Source organism: Lontra canadensis, unplaced genomic scaffold (genome assembly GCF_010015895.1).
Source record: "Lontra canadensis isolate GAN:19392208 unplaced genomic scaffold, GSC_riverotter_1.0 scaffold88, whole genome shotgun sequence".
In the NCBI taxonomy this organism is placed as follows: domain Eukaryota; kingdom Metazoa; phylum Chordata; class Mammalia; order Carnivora; family Mustelidae; genus Lontra; species Lontra canadensis.
Genome location: NW_022631082.1, coordinates 4,543,606 through 4,549,605, shown reverse-complemented (window position 1 = coordinate 4,549,605; position 6,000 = coordinate 4,543,606).

The window sequence follows — 6,000 nt, the reverse complement described above, 5'->3', positions numbered from 1 at the left end:
CATGACTGATTCATACAAGCCTCTCTGAGCTGGCAGCATTTTCTAAGCTTAACTTAGATCCTGAAGATGGGCTCTGTTTTGATGTTAGCCAGCACACACCACGTGTGGTGTGTACAGGCATGGGAGCACAGGCATGGGAGCATAGGCATGGGACACAGAAGACCAAGGCATTGATGAGTATAGAACAACTTTCATGCCAAACTTAAGGTAGACCTGAAGCTGTAAGGCTTGTTTCAGAAGAGCTCAGGAGGCAAGTTGAGGAATGGCCAAAGATGGCACATTGTCTGAAGATGAACATTGTGTGTCATGCTGAAATCCATTTTATTATTTTAACAAATGATGAATACAAGAATCAAGATGTATCCTGCCTTGTGAGAATGCAGTCCTCAGGTGACCACTTGTATAATTAGGGAAAGTTCCTCCTTATTGAAGTATTTTTAATTGAAGTATTTTAACCAATAAATGTCAACATTTTGTAACTTCCAATGAATTAATGGATCACAGTGATAATTATTACCAAAAGCAAGAGAGTATGTGGGTCCTCATGAAAATATTTAAAAGGGTTTGCCAAAAAATTGAACCTAAATCTAATCAGGCTTCCAGACTAGAGGTAGGCAGACTGTTTCAATAAGAAGCCAGATGAAAAATATTTCGGATTTTGTGGGCCATGTGGCCTCTCAAAAGTACTCAAGTCAGATGTAGCTTTCAAGCTGCCATGGATGATAAAGAAATGAATGGCTATGTTCTCATAAGCCTTATTGACTGGATCTTGCCCATAGGCTGTATTTTCTCAAACGGTGTTCTAGAATACAGCCTCAATAATTTTATTCTAGAGTTATTGGCTTACAGGCATTTTTAAAATTAACATACAGTGTATTATTTGCCCCAGGTATACAGGTCCATGAATCATCAGTCTTACACATTTCACAGCACTCAACCACAGCACATACCCTCCCCAATATCCATAACCCAGCCACGATATCCTTCCCCCCACCCCCGGCAACCATTAGTTTATTTCATGAGATTAAGAGTCTTTTATGGTTTGTCTCCCTCCTGATCCCATCTTGTATTATTTTTTCCTTCCCTACCCCCTCTAACCCCCCACCCTGCCTCTCAAATTCTTCATATCAGGGGGATCATTTTCTTTCTCTGATTGACTTACTGCGCATAGCATAATACTCTTAGTTCCATCCATGTTGTTGCAAATGGCAAGATTTCAGTTCTTTGGATGGCTGCATAGTATTCCATTATATATATATATATCTATATCTATATCTCACATCTTCTTTATCCATTCATCTGTTGATGGACATCTAGGTTCTTTCCATAGTTTGGCTTTGTGGAAACTGCTGCTATAAACGTTCAGGTGCACGTGCCCCTTCAGATCACTACATTTGTATCTTTTTTTTTTAAAAAAGATTTTATTTATTTATTTATTTGATAGATCAGAAGTAGGCAGAGAGGCAGAGAGAGAGAGTGGGGGAAGCAGGCTCCCTGCTGAGCAGAGAGCCCAATGCGGGGCTCAATCCCAGGACCCTGGAATCATGACCTGAGCCGAAGGCAGAGGCTTTAACCCACTGAGCCACCCAGGCGCCCCTACATTTGTATCTTTAGGGTAAATACCCAGTAGTGCAATTGCTGGGTCATAGGATAGCTCTATTTTCAACTTTTTGAGGAACCTCCATACTGTTTTCCAGAGTAGCTGCACCAGCTTGCATTTCCACCAACAGTGTAGGAGGGTTCCCCTTTCTTCAGATCCTCGCCAACATCTGTCATTTCCTGACTTGTTAATTTTAGCCATTCTGACTGGTGTGTGGTGGTGTCTCAAGTGGTTTTGATTTGTATTTTTCTGATGCCAAGAGATGTTGAGTACTTTTTCATGTGTCTGTTGGCCATTTGGATGTCTTTTTTGCAGAAATACTGTTCTTGTCCTCTGAGACAGAAATATCTTGTTCTGTCCTTCAGAGAGGGACATTAGCCTTCAAATAATGGAGAGAAAATTGCATCAAATATGTTCTTGATCGGATTATTTGCTCTTTGGGTGTTGAGTTTGATAAGTTCTTTGGATACTAGCTCTTTATCTGGTATGTCATTTGCAAATATCTTCTCCCATTCTTTCAGTTGTCTTTTGGTTTTGTTGACTGTTTCCTTTTCTGTTCAAAAGCTTTTGAGCTTCACGAAGTCCCAATAGTTCATTTTTTGCTCTTGCTTCCCTTGCCTTTGGTGATGCTTCTGAGAGGAAGTTGCTGTGGCTGAGGTCAAAGAGGTTGCTGCCTGTGTTCTCCTCTAGGATTTTGATGGATTCCTGTCTCACATTGAGGTCTTTCATCCATTTTGAGTCTGTTTTTGTGTGTGGTGTAAGGAAATGGTCCAGTTTCATTCTTCTGCATGTGGCTGTCCAATTTTCCCAACACCATTTTTTTTTAAAGGGTTTTATTTTTTTTTTTAAAGGTTTTATTTATTTATTTGACAGAGATCACAAGTAGGCAGAGAGGCAGGCAAAGAGAGAGGAGGAAGCAGGCTCCCTGCTGAGCAGAGAGCCCGACGTGGGGCTCGATCCCAAGACCCTGGGATCATGACCTGAGCCGAAGGCAGAGGCTTTAACCCACTTAGCCACCCAGGCGCCCCCCAACACCATTTGTTAAAGAGACTTTTTTCCATTGGACGTTCTTTCCTGCTTTATCGAAGCTAAGTTGACCATAGAGTTGAGGGTCCATTTCTGGGCTCTCTATTCTGTTCCATTGATCAATGTGTCTGTTTTTGTGCCAGTACCATACTTTCTTGATGATGACAGCTTTGTAATAGAGCTTGAAGCCTGAAACTGTGATGCCACCAACTTTGGCTTTCTCTTTCAACATTCTTCTGGCCATTCAAGGTCTTTCCTGGTTCCATATAAATTTCAGGATTATTTGTTCCATTTCTTTGAAAAAAATTGATGGTATTTTAATAGGGATTGCATTAAATGTGTAGATTGCTCTAGATAGCATAGACATTTTCACAATATTTGTTCTTCCAATCCATGAGCATGGAACATTTTTCCATTTCTTTGTGTCTTCCTCAATTTCTTTCATAAGTACTTTATAGTTTTCTGAGTACAGATTCTTTGCCTCTTTGGGTAGGTTTATTCCTCGGTATCTTATGGTTTGGGGTGCAACTGTAAATGGGATTGACTCCTTAATTTCTCTTCTGTCTTATTGTTAGTGTATAGAAATGCAGCTGATTTCCATGTATTGATTTTATATCCTGACACTTCACTGAATTCCTGTATGAGTTCTAGCAGTTTTGGAGTGGAGTCTTTGGGCTTTCCACATAAAATATCATATCATCTGCAAAGAGTGAGAGTTTGGTTTCTTCTTTGCTGATTTGGATGCCTTTTATTTCTTTTTGTTGTCTGATTGCCAAGGCTAGGACTTCTAGTACTATGTTGAATAGCAGTGGTGATAGTGGACATCCCTGCCATGTTCCTGACCTTAAGGGGAAAGTTCTCAGTTTTTCCCTGTTGAGAATGATATTCACTGTGGGTTTTTCATAGATGGCTTTGATGATATTGAGGTATGTACTCATCCCTACACTTTGAAGAATTTTGATCAAGAAAGGATGCTGTACTTTGTCAAATGCTTTTTCAGCATCTGTTAAGAGTATCATATGGTTCTTGTCCTTTCTTTTTTTAATGTATTGCATCACATTGATTGATTTGCAGATGTTGAACCAACCTCACAGCCCAGGAATAAATCTCACTTGGTCGTGGTGAATAATCCTTTTAATGTACTGTTGGATCCTATTGGTTTAGCGTTTTGGTGAGAATTTTTGCATCCGTGTTCACCAAGGATATTGGTCTGTAATTCTCCTTTTTGATGGGGTCTTTGTCTGGTTTTGGAATCAAGGTACTGCTGGCCTCATAATAAAATGAGTTTGGAAGTTTCCTTTCCATTTCTGTTTTTTGGAACAGTTTCAGAAGAATAGGTATTAATTCTTCTTTAAAGGTTTGGTAGAATTCCCCTGGGAAGCCATCTTGCCCTGGGCTCTTGTTTTTTGGGAGATTTTTGATGACAGGTTCAGTGTCCTTACTGGTTATGGGTCTCTTCAGGTTTTCTGATTCATTCTTTCTTTCTTTTTATTTTATTTATTTATTTGACAGAGATCACAAATAGGCAGAGAGGCAGGCAGGGGTGGGGGGGAAGCAGGCTCCCTGCTAAGCAGAGAGCCCAATGTGGAGCTCAGTTCCAGGACCCCGAGATCATGACCTAAGCCGAAGGCAGAGGCTTAATCCACTGAGCCACCCAGGTACCTCTATTTCTTTTCTTTTTTTTTTTTTTGAAAGATTTTATTTATTCATTTGACAGAGAGACAGAGAGCACAAGTAGGCAGAGTGGCAGACAGAGGAAGCAGTTTCTCTGCTGAGCAGGGAGCCTGACGCAGGGCTTCATCCCAGGACCCTTGATCCTAGGACCCAGGCTGAAGGCAGCTGAGCCACCCAGGTGCCCCCAGGTTTTCTATTTCTTCCTGGTTCAGTTTTGGTAGTTTATATGTCTCTAGGAATGCATCCATTTCTTCCAGTTGTTGAATTGGCTGGTATATAGTTGCTCATAATATGTTCTTACAATTGTTTGTATTTCTTTGGTGTTGGTTGTGATCCCTTCTCTTTCATTCATGATTTTACTAATTTGGGTCCTTTCTTTTTTTCTTTTTTGATAAGTCTGGCCAGGGGTTTATCAATCTTTTTAGTTTTTTTTTTTTTTTTCAGAGAACAAGCTCCTAGTTTTGTTGATTTGTTTTTCTGTTCTTTTGGTTTCTTTTTCATTGATTTCTGGTCTGATCTTTATTATTTCTCCTCTTCTGCTGGGTTTAGGCTTTCTTTGCTGTTCTTTTTCCAGCTCCTTTAGGCGTAGGGTTAGGTTGTGTACTTGAGACCTTTCTTGTTTCTTGAGAAAGGCTTGTATTGCTATACACTTTCCTCTCAGGACTGCCTTTGCTGTGTCCCAAAGATTTTGAACAGTTGTGTTTCCATTTTCATTTGTTTCCATGAATTTTTAAAATTCTTCTTTAATTTCCTGGTTGACCCATTCATTCTTTAGAAGGATGCTCTTTGGCCTCCATGTATTTGGATTCTTTCCAACTCTCCTCTTGTGACTGAGTTCTAGTTTCAGAGCATTGTGGTCTGAAAATATTCAGGGAATGATCCCAGTCTTTTGGTACAAGTTGAGACCTGATTTGTGACCCAGGATGTGATCTCTTCTGGAGAATGTTCCATGTGCACTAGAGAAGAATGTGTGTTCTGTTGTTTTGGGATGGAATGTTCTAAATATATCTTTGATATCTGTCTGGTCCAGTGTGTTGCTAGAGCCTTTATTTCCTTGTTGATCTTTTGCTTAGATATCTGTCCATTTCACTGAGGAGGGGATGTTAAAGTCCCCTACTATTATTGTATGATTGTCAATGTGTTTATTTGATTTTGTGATTAGTTGGTTTATATAATTGGCTGCTCCCACGTTAGGGACATAGATATTTAAAATTGTTAGATCTTCTTGTTGGACAGGCCCTTTAAGTATGATACAGTGTCTTTCCTCATCTCTTACTATAGTCTTTGGCTTAAAATCTTATTTATCTGACATAAGGATTGCCACTCCAGCTTTCTTTTGATGTCCATTAGCATGGTAAATTGTTTTCCACCCCCTCACTTTAAATCTGGAGGTGTCTTTGGGTCTAAAATGAGTCTCTTGCAGACAGCATATTGATGGGTCTTATTTTTTTTATCCATTCTGATACCCTAGGTCTTTTTATTGGGACATTTAGCCCATGTACATTCAGGATAACTATTTAAAGATACAAATTTAGTGTCACTGTATTGCTTGTAAGGTGACTGTTACTGTATATTGTCTCAATTCCTTTCTGGTCTGTTACTTTTAGGCTCTTTTTTTGCTTAGAGGACCCCTTTCAATATTTCCTGTAGGGCTGGTTTGGGGTTTTCAAATTCTTTTAATTTTTGTTTATCCTGGAAGC